At 39.3% G+C, this 21719-nt stretch overlaps 1 long non-coding RNA gene across 1 annotated transcript; it reads left to right on the top strand.

Moving 5' to 3' along the window:
• Window positions 1-10061: 10061 nt before the first annotated feature.
• Window positions 10062-21364, top strand: LOC120514615. Its single transcript, XR_005630496.1, has 3 exons — window positions 10062-10208; window positions 19842-19897; window positions 21286-21364. It is a non-coding gene; the product is annotated as an uncharacterized LOC120514615 (long non-coding RNA).
• The last annotated feature ends 355 nt before the right edge of the window (window positions 21365-21719 follow it).

Below are 21719 nucleotides of genomic sequence, written 5' to 3'. Positions count from 1 at the left end.
CCGTGCTTTGTTTCCGCAGTAGCTGTACTTATGAATATGCTTGTATGCATCATTTGCTTCACAATGTTTTTCTGCCTTCTCAATTGTGAAATGGCGTTTTGTGCTCATCGCTGTTTGGAGTTCTTCCTTGTTCTCTACGTACTTACGTAGGAGGCGTGATGATGTCACACGAAACTCCGCCCCACGGCCATCTCTAACTCAACTCCATTACATTATATGTAGAAAAATAGGTTCCAGTTATGACCCTTACGCGTAGAATTTCGAAATGAAACCTGCCCAACTTTTGTAAGTAAGCTGTAAGGAATAAGCCTGCCAAATTTCAGCCTTCTACCTACACGGGAAGTTGGAGAATTAGTGATGAGTGAGTGAGTGAGTGAGTGAGTGAGGGCTTTGCCTTTTATTAGTATAGATAGAGATGTGTTAGCTGGCGTTATGATTGCCTTTTGGGGACAGTCGCGGTGGGTCTTGTGTAGACTGGTGAGACGTCCCCGCCATTAATTGGCTGTGATGGCACTGTCAGTCCTCCACTCCTGTGCGTGTCTTCATAATCCGAGCTGAGGACCTCATAATCATATACGTGCAAAAGAAAGTGTGAATCGCCTTAATATTATTTTGCCGTGGTGTAGAAAAGGGGTCCCGTGTTTGCAACTTGTCTGGGCTATAGCACAGGGGGAGGATGGAAAAAATTAAAAGTGCTCACTTTGAATTAAGGCAGAAGCGCAGTCAGTGTCTCAAAGGCCGGCACAGCTATGCACGCGCGCTGGCTGGTCGACTTTTGCTGGGCAGGAGACCCCAGTTTTTGCAGACATGTTCATGATATCAAAAGTCTCAGCGCTCTTTGGAGGTCATTCATATATATATATATAGCAAAATACCAGCACCTGCAGGCGGAGAAGTAGTGTGTTAAAGAAGTAATGAAAAGAAAAGTAAACATTTTAATAATAGCGTAACATGATTGACATTGTCATGAGTGTTGCTGTCATATATATGCCTGCCTAAATAAGTCACCCTCGCTTTGCTCTTACTTTTTTACCGTTCATTTAATCATGGCTAGTGGCGGAAAAATTATAAAATGGAAGGAGGATGGCTTTACCAAAACAATTATTGATGGCGAATCAATTATTCATAAAGCTTGAATTGGTGATCTGTTTTTCTGTGTTAACCTCATATTTTTTCATACTTCTTCTCAAACTAAGGTGCTGCGAGGGTAAAATGAATCGGGATGCGCTGATCAATGTAATCGGTGTACCAGGAAATCATGCATTGACAAAAGCTCCCCTTTGCTTGTAATGCAAAGTGTGATTAAATGCATTATTTTTAACGCGTTATGGAGCACATGCATCGAAGCTTCTCAGCTGTGCTTGTGCTAAGAAAAGGAAAGATTTTAAAAATAACGTAACACGATTGTCAATGTGACCTTTTGTAAGTAGTGCCTGGAGGATTCAGTGTGGAGAAACTCTATAGAGACAGCGTGTGTATTAACTTGTGGATTTTTCTGTGAGTATTTGGTGGCAGTCTAACAAAGTTGCTTCGGAAGACGGCATTAGCCGGAGCTCAGCTCAGACCGAAATTAGATGAATGGGAGGAGATGATGGCGTGACTCCCCACCGCCTTAACTGTCAATCCCCACAAACACAGTCTCTCGGAATTTGCATAAGCACACCCCTTCACCTACAATTTTAACTTAGTTACAAAGTGATCAAAACTCTCGTTTATATCCTGCGTCCTCTCATTAAACTTGTATCCCGCATTACCTGTGGGCATGTGAAACGCCAGCGTAGCCTGTCTATGAACTTAATTTAAAGTTTAGGTTTACACCTTGCTTTCTTTCCGAGGCAGCAACACTCATGAATATGGTAGTATATGTCACTCGGTCGCTTCTTATTGTTTTTCGCTGCCTTCTCAATTATATAATGCATGTTTTCTTAAGCGCTTTTTGGAGGTCTTCCTGGTTTTCTACGCACTGCGTTGACAGTCAGTTCACGTGATTACGTGGGAGGCGTGATGATGTCACACGAAACTCCGCCCTTCCAGCTCAACTCCATTACAGTTAATGGAGAAAATACCTTCCAGTTATGACCATTAGGCGTAGAATTTCGAAATGAAACCTGCCCAACTTTTGTAAGTAAGCTGTAAGGAATGAGCCTGCCAAATTTCAGCCTTCTACCTACACGGGAAGTTGGAGAATTAGTGATGAGTGAGTGAGTGAGTGAGTGAGTGAGTGAGTGAGGGCTTTGCCTTTTATTAGTATAGATACTATATACAAGTTTTTGTGCACTCACACACCCCAGTGCCTCCAGCACCGATTCCCCCAATGTCCAGGCCACACTCTTCCAGTGCCTTTCTCCTGGCTGCCTCTAGTCCTCCCTCCAGCTCCGTCCTCTTCCACCCGACTTCTGCCGATGACTGGAGGGAGGCCCCTTAAATAGGAACCCGGATGGGCTCCAGCTGCTTCCCGGCATTCCCTGTAGCCACTCCCCTGTGTGGAGGAAGTGCCGGCTGCGCACCCGGAAGCCGTCCGGGTGTCCCCTGTCGTCTTCCCCCCAGCACTTCCTGGTGTGGCGGAAGTGCTGGGCTCCCGGGATATTCAGGCACTGGGGCGCCGCCTGGCGGTGGCCACAGGTCCCTACAGGGCTGGGCTTCCAAGCCCTTTACCCGAGGCCCCAACATAACCAGGACGGACGCCCCCTCGCGGTCTGGAGGAGGCACAAGCCCTCCTCCGGTCCTCCTGGGCGTCCCGGCCGGGGCTGAATATATAAATCTATACATATATTGTGGTCGAATAAATGTCACAAAGTACAAAATAAAGATTTGGGGACCGTCCCCGTATATTGTCGTCAGACAATAAGAAAATGAAATGATTCAAAGCCTTGTAAAAAAGTACAATGAACAATGAACTGTTTTCAAAATGGCGGTTATATAGGAAGCAAAACACATGTGACAGGAAACGGTTGGCAATGTGGTGATGTGGCAACAGGATCTGGAAGTGAGGTGTTTTGTGGGGGCTGGAAGTGACGTCATCAATGGTGGCCGGAAGTGACGTCATCGCGGCCATTTTGGAACCCGGAAGTTGCAGTATTATTTTCCTTCTTGTTTTCTCTTGATGAGAGAAAAGAGTTCAGGTAAGTACCACGTGACAACCCCTTATCTTGCTATGTTTTACTCAACTTTAGGCTCTTTGACTGCCTCCTAATTGCCCATGTGTGACATGACCCCCCCCCCCTTCAGCTCGGGCGACCTGCACCACGAGGTCGTGGACATGAGAGAGCATCTGCGTTGGCTTGCAAGGAACCTCTACGATAAATGACACTAAAACAATAAGGTTGTAACTCCAAGAACCACCTAGTGATGCGCGGGTTGGACTCACGATGAAGGGACATCCACTGCAGAGCTGCATGATCCATCACCAGAGTAAACTCGCGTCCCAATAGGTAGTACCTTAAAGATGTGATAGCCCATTTGATCTCCAAGGCTTCTCGCTCCACCGCAGCATACTTGGTCTCCCGTTCCAACAATTTCCAGCTAAGGTACATAATGGGGTGTTTAGCACCGTCGACACATTGGCTCAGCGCGGCACCCTATCCTGTGGCCAATGCGTCGGTCTGGAGAACAAAAGGAACAGAAAAATCAGGAGACTTTAAAACAGGTGCTGACGTAAGGGCCAACTTTAAGTCACAGAATGCTTTGTCAACCAAATCGTCCAATACCACTTTTAAAGGCGCACTTTTCTTTGTTAGATTAGATAAGGGCAAAGCAATTTCAGAAAAATGCGGTACAAAACGGTGATAGTAACCCGCCAACCCTAAAAATGCCTGTACCTGCCGTTTATTCATCGGACGGGGCCAATTCATGATGGCATCAATTTTATTACATTGTGGTTTAACAATACCCCCACCCACCACGTAGCCTAAATATTTGGCTTCTCTTAAACCGAAGAAACATTTCTTCAGATTAATATGAAGCCCTGCTGACACTAGTGTGGAGAGCACTGTTTTAACCTGCAATACATGATCCTTCCATGTGCCGGAATAAATGACAACATCATCCAAGTAGGCGGCACTATAGGAATTGTGGGGCCGTAGCAATGTGTCTACCAGACGCTGAAAAGTAGCAGGTGCCCCGTGCAAATCAAAAGGAATTGTATTGCCAATGTCCACTGGGTGTACTAAAAGCGTTTTTTTCTTTAGCGGAGTCCGTTAAGGGAACTTGCCAATACCCTTTAGTCATGTCAAGAGTAGTTAGGAATCGAGCGTTTGCTAACCGATCAAGTAAATCATCCACTCGCGGCATGGGATACGCATCAAATTTAGAGACCTGATTAAGTCGTCGGAAGTCATTGCAGAACCTCCACGAGCCATCAGGTTTAGAAACTAAGACAATTGGACTAGACCAAGGGCTATAACTTTCTTCAATAACCCCTAGATCCAGCATTCGTCTAATTTCCAACTCCACTTCCGCTTTCTTTGCCTCCGGGAGCCTGTAAGGTCTCTCTCTGACAATCACTCCAGGGTCCGTAATGATGTCATGAACAATCAACTCAGTACGTCCAGGTATCTCGTCCACAACTTTAGGGACAGACAAGATAGTCCGTTCGAGATTTTGCCTTTGCTCAGGTGTCAAATCAGGACCAAAATTAAGATGGGCACATGACGTGAAAAGAGAACGAGGCTGTCCGGAGGAGGGATCAATGTCCCTGTCCTTCCACGGTTTCAGCTTAATAATGGGATAAACTCGTTCACTCGGTCGACTTTAGGTTGTTTAACCAAATAGTCCACAAGTCCTTTTCTTTCTTTTATTTCATAGGGGCCTTGCCAATGTGCTAACAATTTTGAATGGGAGGTTGGGACGAGCACCATTACATGATAAACCCGGGATGAACTCCCGAATGGTGGTGTTTCTATTATAATAACGAGACTGCGTTGCTTGTGCTTTTTCCAAATTGTCTTTTAGAATTCGTCTAATTTTCTCAAGTCTATTGCGTAATTTCGCAATATATTCAAGAATATTTGAAGTAGGGAGGACCTCCTCTTTTCATCCTTCTTTTAACATATCCAAAAGCCTTCTGGGTAGTCTCCCATACAATAATTCAAAAGGAGAGAAACCTGTAGAGGCCTGTAGGACTTCCCGGTAAGCAAACAAAACAAGGGGAAGTAACTGATCCCAGTTTCTTCCATCCTTAGTAACTACCTAATGTAACATCTGTTTTAAGGTTTGATTAAAACGTTCTACCAGCCCGTCAGTTTGGGGATGTTAGACTGATGTTTTCAGATGTTTTATACAGAGTAATTTAGCGATTTCCCTGAACGTCTCCGACATGAAAGCAGTCCCTTGGTATGTTAAAATCTCTTTGGGGATCCCAACACGAGCGAATATCCCTACTAACTCCTGTGCAATGTTTTTAGTATTAGCTGAGCACAATGGAACAGCTTCTGGAAAGCGAGTGGCATAATCAACTAATACCAAAATATATTTAAATCCTTTTAACGAGGGTTCCAAGGGTCCTACGAGATCGATTCCGACTCTTTTAAATGGAATATCAATAAGGAGAAGGTGAACAAGAAGAGCTTGAGTCCTTTTTGGAATCTGGCGAAGTTGACACTCCGGATAAGAAGCGCAAAATCGCCGGACCTCTTCATTTATTCCCAGCCAATAAAATCTGAGTTTTATCCTCTCTAAAGTTTTTTCTGAGCCTAAATGGGCTCCTAGAAGGTGGGCATGTGCTAACTCACACACTTTTCGCCGAAAAGTGCGTGGGATTAACAACGATGCTCGCACTTCACCCCCGTGATCTGCGACTCTATATAATAATTCATTTTTAATAACAAAGAACGGCGCTGGTGGCATGGGAGCCAAAGTTGTATAACCCTTGGTGGATACTATAGCATTCCTGGCAAATTTTAAGGAATCATCGTTCCACTGTTCTCTTTTAAATGACGAAGGTGTTAAAAGGAATTGGGAAGTTAAAGTTTGAATTGGGTCTTGCGTGACCTCAAGGGAGGGCTTTGCCTCCATGTCCTCCACGTTAACTGTATTAGCTCCCGCGGAGGGCGATGGGACATCAATTTCTTCACATTGGGTTCTAGTATCAGCCCGTGCTACTGTGGGACATGGTGTGGAGGCAGTCGGATCAATAGTTTCCATTACTAAGCCTACATGTTTCTTTGGTACAGTTACGTTTTTACCGCTGGTAATTTCACTCCAATCTCTACCAAGTATGACTAGAAACGGGGGATCCGGTAATACAGCCATAGCCATGCTCATCAGGATACTATTTACTGTCACTACACATCTGGCTGTCTTATAATACCGGATATCCTCGTGAATACATTTAAGACTAGTTTTGATCTTAGTCCACTGTTGCGGTAAAACAAAACGGGCAGCAACAATAAAAATGTTGCTCCCGGAATCAAACATAGCCCTTACCTTTCTGCCATTTATAATAACTGCACCTGTATAAGGAAGAGACAAAGGGTTATCTACTGTGGCACAATAACTTTCTTCCTTCACCAACGAACAATCCATGGGCTCATATGTACAGTTATGGGACAGATGTCCAATCTCCCCACACTTGAAACAGCGGGGAGGATTAGCTGGTCTGTCCCTTCTACGGATGGCAGGTTCGGGAGCTTGTCGGGGGGGCTCAAGAGCTGCCCCACGTGCCTGTTGGGTTCGGCGAGAGAACCGTTCTGATTGCCCCGATTTGCAAGTCGCCCAATGACGCTCTGCGATCTTTATTAGAGTATCCATATCCTCAAAGGTATGCTTCCGGGCCTGCTGGGCAATATGTTCAGGGAGGGCGTGCACAAAGGTCTCACACGCAAGTAGCTCGGCCATTTTATGGGAATCATTTATGTCAGGCCGTAGCCAACGACAGACCTTTCCCCAGGCTTCGAAGTTCTGGGTTCTTAGTGGCCTCTCTGGGTCAAACTGCCACTCCCTCCATTCTCTTGCCTGCTGCTCTGAGGATACGCCATAGCGTTTGAATACTTCTGTTTTTAGAGTGTCATAATCAGCAGCCTGCTCCTCAGTTAAATCATAATAAGCCCTCTGCGCCATTCCTTTCAGGTAGGGAGCCAGTTGGTACGCCCACTCCGACCTCGGCCAAGCGTTCCGCTTAGCGGTACGTTCGAAGATCAAAAAATAAGTTGCAATGTCATCCGATTCCGTTAAAGTTGTCAGAGCAATGGGTGGTGATCGAGCAACCTCCGTCCGTATTCTTGCTGCAGCACGAGCCTTCAATTCTGCTAACTGGGTCCTCGTCTCTTCCATTTGAATTTTTAAAGTTTGTAGATCTCCCATTATGGTGGAGAGAACTGTATTTAGGTCCTGTTACTCAGACATACTGGAACAACAATCCTGCCGGCTACGCCAATTGTGGTCGAATAAACGTCACAAAGTACAAAATAAAGATTTGGGGACCGTCCCCGTATATTGTCATCAGACAATAAGAAAATGAAATGATTCAAAGCCTTGTAAAAAAAAGTACAATGAACTGTTTTCAAAATGATGGTTATATAGGAAACAAAACACATGTGACAGGAAACGTTTGGCAATGTGGTGATGTGGCAACAGGATCCGTAAGTGAGGTGTTTTGTGGGGCGGAAGTGACGTCATCAATGGTGGCCGAAAGTAACGTCATCGCAGCCATTTTGGAACCCGGAAGTTGCAGTATTATTTTCCTTCTTGTTTTCTGTTGATGAGAGAAAAGAGTTCAGGTAAGTACCACATAACAACCCCTTATCTCGCAATGTTTTACTCAACTTTAGGCTCTTTGACTGCCTCCTAATCGCCCATGTGTGACAATATATATGTACACTCACCTAGATGATCATTAGGAACACCATACTAATACGGTGTTTGACCCCCTTTCGCCTTCAGAACTGCCTTAATTCTACATGGCATTGATTCAACAAGGTGCTAAAAGCATTCTTTAGAAATGTTGGCCCATATTGATAGGATAGCATCTTGCAGTTGATGGAAATTTGTAGGATGCACATCCAGGGCACAAAGCTCCCGTTCCACCACATCCCAAAGCTCTATTGGGTTGAGATCTGGTGACTGTGGGGGCCATTTTAGTACAGTGAACTCATTGTCATGTTCAAGAAACCAATTTGAAATGATTCGAGCTTTGTTATATGGTGCATTATCCTGCTGGAAGTAGCCATCAGAGGATGGGTACATGGTGGTCATGAAGGGATGTACATGGTTAGAAACAATGCTCAGGTAGCCCGTGGCATTTAAACGATGCCCATTTGGCACTAAGGGGCCTAAAGTGTGCCAAGAAAACATCCCCCACACCATTACACCACCACCACCAGCCTGCACAGTGGTAACAAGGCATGATGGATACATGTTATCATTCTGTTTACCACAAATTCTGACTCTACCATTTGAATGTCTCAACAGAAATCGAGACTCATCAGACCAGGCAACATTTTTCCAGTCTTCAACTGTCCAATTTTGGTGAGCTCGTTCAAATTGTAGCCTCTTTTTCCTATTTGTAGTGGAGATGAGTGGTACCCGGTGGGGTCTTCTGCTGTTGTAGCCCATCCGCCTCAAGGTTGTGCGTGTTGTGGCTTCACAAATGCTTTGCTGCATACCTCGGTTGTAACGAGTGGTTATTTCAGTCAAAGTTGCTCTTCTATCAGCTTGAATCAGTCGGCCCATTCTCCTCTGACCTCTAGCATCAATAAGGCATTTTAAGCCCACAGGACTGCCGCATACTGGATGTTTTTCCCTTTTCACACCATTCTTTGTAAACCCTAGAAATGGTTGTGCGTGAAAATCCCAGTAACTGAGCAGATTGTGAAATACTCAGACCGGCCCGTCTGGCACCAACAACCATGCCACACTTAAAATTGCTTAAATCACCTTTTTTCCCATTCTGACATTCAGTTTGGAGTTCAGGAGATTGTCTTGACCAGGACCACACCCCTAAATGCATTGAAGCAACTGCCATGTGATTGGTTGATTAGATAATTACATTAATGAGAAATTGAACAGGTGTTCCTAATAATCCTTTAGGTAAGTGTATATATATATATTCTGTAGACACCTCCAGCTATACTTGTTAACATTTTTGCTAAACATTTTCCCATATTTTTTCATTACCCTGATCCTTCAAATAAACCATAATTTTTATTATTAGCAATAGTATTATTGTATTATTTACACTCCATCCATTTACTTCTATCACAGTTCAGGGTCTTAGGTTCTGGGAGCCCCAGAGTACCATAGCACCACTGAGTGTGAGGTGGTACTCAAAACCATATAGGCAAACAGTTATAGAACTGCATCAGCATTATTATGATAAATATTATTTTGTGCTCTATGTATGACCACAAAGACAGACTTCTGAGTATACTGTACTACACTATATACACTGAGGCTTTAAGCACCACTTTATACAAAAATAGTTTAGACATATGTCACTTGAGGTAAAACTGGATTATAAGAATTTAAATGAGAGTCAATAGAGTTAAATAAAAATAAAAACATAAATTTTAGGATAACTTTTTAAACAGATGTGCCCCCTAGGCAGTGTAAGACAGGCCAGATTTTCAATTTTATATCAGTCCATTTCTTTAAGCTGACGTTGGGGGACCTTTCTCTACATTTGCAGGCAACTCATTTGCACAATTTAAATAAAATATACTCCTACATTTTAGTCTGAATGAGAAAAAATTAAAGCGATATGTAAGGGATATTAAAAAAATAATGTATCTGTGCAAAAATAAACATTTCTGTTGTAACCAGATGATGGAGCACTTTTCTTCCCAAAAGAATTTGTCAGAATTTGCATTCATGTTTGAAACACTCCTGAAAAAAAAAAAAAAAAATATTTAGCCATTTATCAAAATTTGAGATCCATGTTTTTTTCACATTTTGCGACAGGCATGAATAACGTTGTTGAGCACTATCTTTGTTCAACTGTTGTAACCTCATAGTGTTTGGTTTGCATACAATTGTAGCATTTTTCTCTCGACAGTCAAGTGTACTGTAGATTCTTATAAATAACCCTCACAACCTTATTGTTCTTCTCGTATGCTCTCCACTGATAACAGCAGCATTGTGCTGGCACATCCATCTTCAGCTGCTTTGTTCATTACAGCTTAGCTCTGTAACCTGAATTGAAAGGAAACCTCTTGTAATATACTCTTGTTTCTATTGACCAGCAGGAACACATGGGTTTTCTGTGACATGGAGAGGTAAGATTTCTTTTTATAAAGACTTTTCTAAGCATTTGATTGTATCTTCACTCTTATTACTTCTGGCACCATTACAGTACATTGTTCTTATGTTTTCTCACAAACAAACAAAGGCCTTCATCTTTGTTAGTTACGGAGATTAGTTTTGCATAATTTCACTGCATCTGACCATTTGAAAAAATACAGTGTCTTTAAAAGTGTACAGTAATTGTGTGGTGTTATTAAATAAACATTATAAATGTTCTCACATAATAGTAGCTGATATAGCAACAAGAGCATACAAATATATAAAAAAAACTTTGAATAAGTGAAAAGACAAATACAGCCAATTCTGCTCAGTTATTTCGATACTAGAAGAAAAAAAATTGTTGTCTGTCTCATGATAGTCTATACACATTATTATTGTACTGACACTGCAAACTTTACCTGTGAGTCTATTACAGTTTATCATAATGGGATAAACTAGCAAATCATCTTCATATAAACATTAAAAATGTAAAGAAAATGGGGATAGGTACAATGGTCTTTATAAAAGAAAATAAGCAGTTTTGATGATAAACCTCAGAGAATTGGTTGATAATCAGAGCAGCAATCACTAAAAATTATCTGTAGAAATGAATGAAAATACTGTAGTTTTGTGAGAATCTTGAAGAAAAAGTCAACTTTATTTTCAACTTGACAAAGTGATAAGTTAAAATTACTCATATGGTTGGGTGTACAGCCAAAGCGGTTCCACATATTCAGTACTGAAGACATCAAAAATGACATGGCTCTCGTATAAAAAAATACACTTAAGAGGACGAAAACAATCCTAGACCGCTTCACTAGGTAATACTATAGATCAAGGATCTCCATCTCCGGCCTTATGTCGTGGCTACAGGTTTTCATTCTAAACTTTTTCTTAATTAGTAGCCAGTTTTGCTGTTGATTAACTTCTTTTCTCTTCATTTTATTTGGCTTGTTTTTAAGATTCCATCCTCTGAATGTTTTTCCTTTCATTTTTTTTTTCCTTAAATGGCACTCAAACAGAAATTAGATGTGACATGAGCCAACCGATGACCAGCAAAGTCAGGGCCTTAAACTCCAACCAATTTCACTGTAACCGTTTTTTAATTCTTGTTGTTAGTTAATCCCGTAATTCAATTCCATGTTTTATTGCTGCAGTCATTCAGTCATAGCAGACATTTACAAAATGGTTAATTTGTGAACCTGAGCAGATCAGCATTACTGAGACCTTCACCTTTCCTTATTTTCTGATATTTTTTGATGGACACAGGTTGCTGCTCATGTGTTGTTTCATTTTATATTTCATTTTGTCTGACTGCTATTTAAGGAAAAAAGAAATAATTACGGGGTTTACATCTTAAATAGGAAGTCTAGCAGCAAAAAAATGGTCACAATTTAAGAAAAGGGTTAGAAGGAAAACTTGTAACCACTGTATCACTCCAGGATCGGATTGGAAACCATTGCTATGTATGATACCAAGCGTCCAATTTCCAAAAGCACGTTTAAAGTCTCGAGAACATGTCTACATTTCAAAAGCAAACTTGATATGCTCTCCGGACTTTCAGACACTTCTGGCCTGACTGGTCCTTTGTTCTACTTCTATCCATCCATCCATTTTCCAACCTGCTGAATCCGAACACAGGGTCTGCTGGAGCCAATCCCAGGGCACAAGGCAGGAACCAATCCTGGGCAGGGTGCCAACCCACCACAGGACACACACACAATCACACACAGACGCCAAGCACACACTAGGGCCAATTTAGAATCGCCAATCCACCTAACCTGCATGTCTTTGGACTGTGGGAGGAAACCGGAGCACCCGGAGAAAACCCATGCAGACACGGGGAGAACATGCAAACTCCACACAGGGAGGACCCGGGAAGTGAACCCAGGTCTCCTTACTGCGAGGCAGCAGCGCTACCACTGCACCACCCTGTTCTACTTCTAGTTATGATGAATTTGAATTCTCAGCAGCAAATTCAGTAGAAGACAATGGAAGTAGGTTTGGCAAGGAAAAACTAAGACACACATATTGCAAAGGCTAAATTTGGATCAAATTGAAAGAAATTAATAAAAGTCTAAACACGAACATTTATTTAGATTTAAAGAGGGTAAGGATGAGTTGTAGTTGCAGAAACCAAAGACTAAGCAATTAAATATTGTTAATATGCTTGCTTTCTTTTAGTGGATTGGTAAGTTCAGTAAGTCATATGCAAGGTGCAAAATATGGAGTTTCCTAAATCCCCCTGTGAATTAAGGTGCTATAGAGGCGCCCAACCCGGCACAGATTCACACTGAGGCACGTGTCAAACACGCCAGACTTTTTGTTTTTCTTCACCTGTGGGGCACGTCTTCCCTGTGAACCCCACAGGCAATACACAGTCCCAAGCACAGTAACACAACCCAAACACTCTTCCCCAGTGGGGCACATCTTCCCCATGAACACCACAGGTATAACACAGTCTCAAACACTAATCAAAGCAACCAACCCTTCTTCTGGCACCACCACTCCTCCAAGGCAACCTCGTCCTCTTCCTCCCGATTCTGGCCCCTGAGTAGTGGCTGCAGGCTCTTTTTGTAGCCCTCCCGGAAGTGCTCCAGGTGGTAATTGGCCTAATTAGGCTGCACTTCCAGGTGTGGCTACATTCCAGTCCACAGAGGCTCGTTAAGCCATGCAGCTCCTCCGTGTGGTGGCCACGGAGCCCAACAGGTCTGAGTCCTGAAGTCCCACACCTGTGGCCCCGATGTAACCCAGGAAGCCTGCCACCACGCGTTCTGGGGGATGTAGAGAGCATCCCATGGCTTCTCCCCCAGATCCAGTGTTGAAGGGGCGTCCCGGCCGGGCATGGGACCCAGCCACCCATCACTCCCCCTAAGTACCCATTCAAACCCCCTGAACCTCAAAATAAAAATTATGGTCTGTCCAACTCTTTCCTACTTATGCCTGCCACTAAACTCCACCTTAGGGCTGCTGCTTGCACATCCCACTGAATGGAGACCCTGTAGCAGACCCAGGACATGCTGGTGGGATTATATGTCTCGGCTTGCTGGTGGGATTATATGTCTCGGCTAGGGAGAGCTGGATTCTATAGCTGTGGTCAGGGAAATCTGGGAAGACCTGCTTGGTCTACTGCCACCACGACTCTCATCAGGCAAACAGTTCTCAGAAAATAACATGAGATTAAAGAGATGAGATGGGGATCCATGAAAATAATTTTAAGAACACGTTATTACATTATAAAATCTCTCAGTACCTATTACTTATTTCAAGAAAATAGGCTAAAATAAGAATTCTGAAGAAAATTCATTTAGGGTGTTTCCTTTCATTTCATTCAGCTTTACTTTTGAAATAACGTGCTTCTGCCATCCATGCTCTTACCTAACCCTATTTTTTTCTTTTTTTAAGTTCATCATCTAACATTATAGATCCTATTACATATAATATACCTAAACTTTCTCTTAAACATTTTGAGCAGGCATTTTGAGCAGGCAAAAAAGAAGATTCTGTAAAGTTGTTGGATTTGTTTTTTCCACCTTGTTTACATTGATTCAACAGAAACAAATCATCAGTTTTCCTTTAGATGTCTATACAGTAGCTAATTTAAAACAAATTCAAGACTAGGGCTGTATATTTTGTTATTCACATGGAAGTTTGGTTTGCTTAATGACTTTTGGTATTAACATAATTGCAAAAAAGAAGCAAGTGCCAGCAGAGAAAACAAACCATTGCTTTTTTTCTGTTAATTCAAATGCACTCTTTAAATATTTAGGCACTCCAAGGTTTGCATTTTGCAGTTGTTTTTGTTGAGAATTTGTTGCAAAAACTGGTGCTAATGACACAGGGTTTCAATGGGTTAAAATAATCACAATAAGTAAAATAAAGCATATTTATTTAAAAAAATTGCTACGTAATATATTAAGGTGTAGGTAGACTTTAAAGTTAAGAGTTAATTACGATATACCCAATTTATAATACTTATTTACTGAGCAATACAAAATTACAAGTCCTCATCATATAAATTAAATCTGATATGCTTGTGAAAACTGACCACTTTCAATGGTGGCTCATTCAAAACATAAATTCACTTAAATATAAATAAAATTGAATTTGAAGATGTATGGAAATGTATCAATTATCATTTATGGAGAGGAAGTCATTTGTGAATATTAGAAGAGCATGCTGTACCCATGGGAGTGACTCAAGTTACGTCTTCACACTTTAAAAGGCTGCTCTCTTGTTGCCTGGATGTGCTGCTAAGATACAGCATGCATAGTTAATGTTGCTCTCTTTTTCTTGCTCCAAATACTTATGGTGCTTTTTTTATTCTGAAGCAAGACCAACATCATATAAGGTTTCAAAAATGTGTTTCCTTCCAAAATGAGAACAACTTTCCCATGGTGCATACTAGGAAATATACACTTTAGTCTCTTCCAGTTGGTAGCATGACTTTGATGCCAGTCTAATTACAAACCAATAAATCAGCTTGTCAGATCTTTTTTCTTTCTATTTTCACACTTCAATTCCTATTTTATTAATTGTCAAGTTGTTCTCTTGATTATCTGGTGTATCTTTCATTTAGTTTTTTTTCTTATTGATTATGAATTTCTTCAAAAAACATGCACATATAGCTGTATATATATTTTTTTCTTCTTTTTCAATTGAAGCACAAGAAGGTGCAATGGCTTGCATTGTGTAACACTGCAAGTCAAAGACAACACTGAAGCCCACTGTATCACACTGTGAATATAAAATGCAGTTGATTTAGATTTGTCCAGTGCCACACATGTTCATATATCCATCCATCCATCCATAATCCAACCCGCTATATCCTAACTACAGGGTCACGGAGGTCTGTTGGAGCCAATCCCAGCCAACACAGGGAGCAAGGCAGGAAACAAACCCTGAGCAAGCCGCCAGCCCACCGCAGCATGTTCATATATTTTAGTTTTATTGAAACATTCACCAATTGTCCATTTAATCAAAACATTAACTTTAATATTGAGATTTACTGATTAATTTGTTTGGTAGCTAATGGTTCTTGTGACTTTTGTCTACCACCATTTCTTCAATATAAGACCCAGCCCATTGTACACATTGCACTGCTTTGTCTTGACTGTGGCCTGCTTATTCTCAGCTCAATGCATAATTCCTAATACGTAACTTCTTCATCACTAAACTTATTACACAATTAAGTAAACTGTAACCTCTGTCTGTGACTTTTAGCCAAGTACACCTGAGGTTTCTGTCCTGTATTACAGGATTAAGTTCAGTGGTTGATCATAGTGAAGATCTAAATCCAAAGTGAAGATTTCTTTTTTATATAATTCACAGATGGCAAAATGACTAATTTTTCAGCCATCCTACATGAATACAACACTTCTTGGGCTTTTTGACTTTTAAGACATAGTAAGTTAAGGGCAATAATCTTAATGATGTTGTTCTTGCCTTTTGACATTTAAGACATTGTAAGTTAAGGGCAACCGTCTTAATGATGTTCTTCTTTTTTCTATTGCTCTTACAAAACAAATGACTCCATGTTCTAAATGAAACCTATCTGCTGTAAAATGGAATTTCACAATAATAAATGGGATTTATTATTTAGTTGAATTTTATATAATTGTTATTATTTGTATTTTTATGTCATATTGATAATACCTGCACTTGCATGCAGCAATGCTTTAAAATAAAATTACGTCAATCCAATTAAGTCTGGAGTAACAGATATTAGCTGATGTGTTTTTCAACAATCCTATTGAATGTTGAAAAGAATTAAGCAAGCTTGATTTTGAAATTTTTTCACATTTCTTTTACAGTCTCAGCTTGATTTTGAATTGCCATTAACCTTTTTTGTAAAGGTATTCTGGGAATGCCACCTACATTTAAGTTATTTCTTTAGGTCAGTTCCTTTGGAAACTTGTGAAAAATTTGCGAACAAGGTCAGTTGTATATATCATGTTTACTGTCAACAGCTCTCTCACTGGGGTATATGATACTTCAGTTTATTTCTTTTTTACTTGATTAAAAATATAAAATTAAAGAAAGCTAATACTTTTTAGTATTTAATATAATAATAGTGATCCCATTAGTGAACTGGTTCTATCTAGTGTTCCTCTGGATCTCAGTATTTGAGGTTTGTTTTTTTTACCTTATACGGTGCCTCTTCATCATCTGAGTATTTGTTTTTTTGTGACCTCTTTTACTTTGACTTTAGAGTCTCAAGGTCTTGCCTGCCAATTGCATTCCAGTTCATGTGTAGTCTTTTTGATATTTTAATCTTTCCTTATATTGTGTGTACAAGAGATACCAGAGGAAAAGATGAAAATGATTAGAAGTCCAAAGAGATATTTTGTCAAAATTAAAACACCTTCATGGACAAAACACAAGAAAGTAGAGTAAAAAAATCTTTTAACACTAGAATCCCTGAAGCCTAAGAAAAAACTTAAATTCCTTCCCACCTCTCCAACAGCGTCTTTAGTTTTGCAAATGTGTCGATCAGCAGAAGCAGCAGTGCAGATTTAGTTGTAAACAAACTTCTCCAAGCTCAAGTCTCTTTATCTGGGTGGTGAGGTGCCTTGAGTTGTAAAAGGGTAAATAATATATTGCTATTTGGAACACATGCATTTCATGTGTGTTCCGTGTCTACAATGATCTATGTAAATGTAGGATGACAGGAAATTTTGACATGAAGTGTATAATGTGTGAAGACTGAAGTCCAAATATCAAATAAACACTTTTACAAAAGGTACATGTAAAATGAAGCCAGGATCACGTCTTCTGTGAACACACCCTGAGCAACTGGAGGATGTAGGAACACAAATTTCAACCTATTGAATGGAGCAATAAAAACTGGAAAGTGTCAGAGAGAAATATCAAAGTAAAATATAAATAATTTTTAAACTTTGTTAAGGGTCAAGAAAAAATAAAAAATAAACCCCGGATTTGTGTTTAAAGACCTAATAGTTGGTAAATAATTAACTACAAATCCTGCTAGAAATTACTGATACATTTTTGAAAATCATAGATCATAACAGTGTTTACTTTGTTTACTTAAATTTTGATATGTTTGTTTTTATTTTGGCGTTGACTTTTTGGATTATGTACAATAAAAGTTTTTTCTTTTCCTGGTTCATCCCAATCTGATTCTGCAAATGTGGCTTTCACTGCAAGAGAACTGTTATTACCAATTGTTCTGCTTTCCATGCTCATGGCTTGTCTAAGTGCTGCACATACTGGAGGATTGTGTTGAATGGGTGACCGCCTTTAACACTAGAATTACCAAAGCCTACAAAAAAATTTGTAAATCCGGCTCACCTTAAATCCCTTTGCACCTCTCCGTTAGCGTCTTTTGTCTTGTAAATGTGCCGATCAAGACAAGCACCAAGCAGCCTACTATTCCATCCCCCCACCGCCTCTGAACATGCACAAAGTTCTCCCAGTTCAAGCCTTGATTATCTGGGAGTGAAGTGCTGGAGTTTTAGAATGGAAAATAGGTCGTTATTTGGAACACATGCATTTCATGTGTGTTCCGTTTCTACAATAATCTGTGTAAACACATTGTTAAAACAGAAGCGTTTTTTATATTTTAGTAATAAATGGCAAAATGTAGACATAAACTACGTAATGTACACCAACCAAGAATGTGGCCTAACACCTGGAAAATATTTTAAAAGTGAATGTCACTGTAAATAAGTGTAAAGAGTTAAATATAAGTAGTAAAATCAATCTTCAACCTAATTACACAATAGCCGGTATGGCTCTACAAAACATTTCTTATGAGAGTACTAGTGAACACATCACTATTCCCAAGTGGACAATATACAAAAGTGATAATCTACAATGCAGCACATTTAGATGACAATGGCATTTTCTTTTTCCTGCACGCTTAGGAGGAATAAGTGTGTTACCTAGAAATCATCTTTCTGCATTCACTTCAGTAGTCTTAAGGAAATTAAATATTTAGAATTTGTGGTAAGCAAGAGGCAAACTTGAGGCTACCAGATCAGTGTTAAAAATCTTCAAGAAGACCCTTTGTTCCAAACAATTTTAGTTTTTTTTTTTTTTTGCTCATTTTTCCTAGGTCTATTTGTTCATTAAAGGTGAAGGTGCCATGCCATTAGTTTGTTCAGAAGGGTTTTGTTACAGGCACCTATATGAAATGGATAGAAGTCTTTATCCCAGGCCTGTTCTCTCTTCAGTGAACATGCCATCCTAAAAGTATATTGCTACACTTTGACTAACGCATTTAAATGTGCAAATCAGTTTGTAATATCAGTTTTTTTCTTTGCAATGTGCAGTAACTGGAATGTTTGACTGAGTAACATTAAAGTCAGCAAAACAATCTTTTTGAAATATTCTTGTACAAAAACTTGATTATAATTTTATCCATCAGACCTACCAATTTCAATCCAGCATATAAAAGCACACATACTGCGGCAAAATCCAAGCTACTCATAATGACATGTTTAGAAATACTGTACAGTAAAGAAAGATGATTTGTACCTAATGCCCCTTATCAGCTGATGATACACTGAAAAAACACTGATCAGTAGGTAGGTCAAGTACTGTCTTTATGATCACTCGTCTGCCAATGCAGATAAAGAGCATTGAAAAGCATACAGTACTTGAATTGTTGAAAATATACTGTTTATTAAAAAGCTGTGAATTAAAAAATGTAACCAATTTTATTTCTGCTATTTACTCTTTCCACTGTATAATAGCCTACTATTTTCTTAAGTATAATAACTATTCTTGAGTATCTAGTATTCAATTGTGCCTGAGCCATATTTATTATCTCCCTAGCAAAATGCACAAAAAGCACAGGTACAACTGTAGAGAACACAGGAGTATCTACCACATTTATTTCTCTTGCTCAAATGTTTTGTGAATGTAAATGCTGCTTACTCCATTTAAACACCTGCACCATTTGTTGAGACTGTACCCTCAGTTTTGCTATGTTTGTTATGTAGATTCATTCTGATTATTCACTGATTCATCATGTAGTATAATATTATTTGATTTTTTTGTGTTTCAATCTTTATAATCTAAGATAAAACGTCTTACCAAGCAAATCCTGTTCTAAGGGACTTGATGCATACAGTATACGACCTGTTTCAATACAGTACACAATATTTTAACACAAAATTCAAAAGCTGGCGGTATAGAAAAAAAAATATCTCTTTATTCATTTATTAATTTATCTATTCACTTATGTTTACTAGCATAAAGTTTTACACTGCTGGCCTAGCTCTCTTTCTCAGGGGTGGGGGTTGATTTGTTTAGAACCTTTTTTTTCCATCCATCCATCCATTTTGCACCCCGCTATATCCTAACACAGGTCACGGGGGTCTGCTGGAGCCAATCCCAGCCAGCACAGGGCACAAGGCATGAACAAAACCTTTTTTATTTATATATTTATTTTTTGTAAAACTTGAGTTATGTGCATGGAATGTTATTTGATTTTAGTAAAATCAATAAAATAAAAAAAAAATAAATAGAAAAAACAATATAGTGGGTTGGATAATGGATGGATGGAATACCCAACCCAATTCCTCAGAAAAAGAATTCTATAAAGAAAAATCAACATGTGTAATTTGTTTTGTTATGCATTACCTGTATTTCTTTTTCAGATGGCAGGTGTGGCTGAGTGGAGACAAAGTGAGGATTTTCATAAAGATTAGAGCAGGTAAGCTTTAAAGCTGTAATACTCATATCAAAGGAATATCTTACTGCACCAAAGGATTACAGTCACTCAAAATGAGTGCAGACAGGGGTCACAGTCCATTATACTGCTAGTCCAAAGCTCAGATAATACAACCAATGTGCTAGCTAAGCCAAACAAGTGAATAAAGCAGAAAAGCTTTGTTTTTTAAAATGCTCAAAGGAGGAGGACAGTGTGCCAGTCAGACACCTGAAGAAGTCCCTGAAGCTCAGGCACAACTAGCAACATGGCAGACTTGGCGCATGGAAGAGGCAGAAACCATAAAGCCATCTGCATCCAAATCACCAAAAACATTCAAATTACAAGCTCCATAAATGTACCTTTTATTGCATTTTATTTTGACCCATCATTTCGTGAAGGGTATTTTACTGGTAAATACTAAAAATGCATGCCTGCGTCAACTCAGCATATTAATATGAAAAAGATTTTGCTGTATGTACACAAAATTGAATTCAAGTAATTAATATTAATGTGTATTTTACATAATTAATGCAAAATTAAAACAGATTTATAATTTCTTATAGCTCACATTCTTTCATTCTATTCTAAAAGAGGGATGTTAAGAAGAACTGTTTTCACAGTAAAATTCATTTAATCATCTTATTGCAGACTATATGATATGCTGTAGAATAAAACCATAATAGGCTTGTTATAAACAATAGTTTACTAATCTTCAAGCTAAACTGTATGTTAAGATGCAATCCACAAAATGAGGCCCCTGTATTAAAGTATGCCACAACTGTGATAAATTAAAATATTTCCCTTCCATAAATCACCGTGAAAAGGATTATTTACATTTGGATGATGAATTTGTGTTGGGCATAGGAAATAGCATGTAAATGGTGTTTACTGTAGAATTTAAGCGGCTAGATTCAAAAAATGCATATCTTTCTAATGTAAATGTAATGAACAAGTCATTCCTCAATCAACTAAAGAAGAAAACTCTTTGAAAATAAGGGTTATGATAAAGAGATTGGCCCAGCTTCTGAAAGAGGAAGTCAAATGACAGTCCTTTTAACAAACTGAGGATAAACTCTGGATTTAGCCAGTTAATGCAGCACGAATTACATCTATAGAAAATGATATCTCAGTTACTTGGCACTCATGCTTCAATGTAAGATATAAGATGTTATTCTGTTTAAAATAAATTATTTTTGTGAAAATGTATTTTATTTAGGACATTACTTTAGACTGTTTAATTCAAACAACAATGCATGTATATACTATAATATGTTACAGTAAACAGAACCATTTAACATGGATGTTAATGTGATGAAACAACTGTACTGTATATTTAATTGTGATTCCGGTTCTTCCAGATTGTTTTCCAAACTTGTTTTTTTCTGTTCAAGGACTTTGCGATGCACACTTGGATCACTGGGAGCAAGGTAGGAACAAAACCCTGGATAAGTTAATAGTTCATCTCAAGGCCATTGATGATTTGATGCCTGCACTCGGAATCTCACCTGGACTTGGAAAGTCACCAGTAGATTCAGTTCATTCTTATGAGAACATTTTCAAAATATTCCTCAAATAATCAATTAGACTTCTTAGAAGTGCATACTGAATGGAGTGCAAGAGGTCACAATTTTGTCAATATTGACAGGTAAATGCTGAATGGCTTTTACTGACCAGCTTTGTTAAATATTTACCAAGAATATATTAAAACAACATTGAAACTGACTGATTTAAAAACACTATTTTGAAAAGTCAATAGGTTTGACCTTATGTGATAAGAAGTAATTTAACAAAGCAGAAAAAAGGTTATTTTTATCAAATGTTATTG

This window comes from Polypterus senegalus, chromosome 14, assembly GCF_016835505.1.
Source record: "Polypterus senegalus isolate Bchr_013 chromosome 14, ASM1683550v1, whole genome shotgun sequence".
Lineage (NCBI taxonomy): Eukaryota > Metazoa > Chordata > Cladistia > Polypteriformes > Polypteridae > Polypterus > Polypterus senegalus.
The sequence above is the reverse complement of the archived record's forward strand: the minus strand, read 5'-3'. Positions and strand labels throughout refer to the sequence as shown.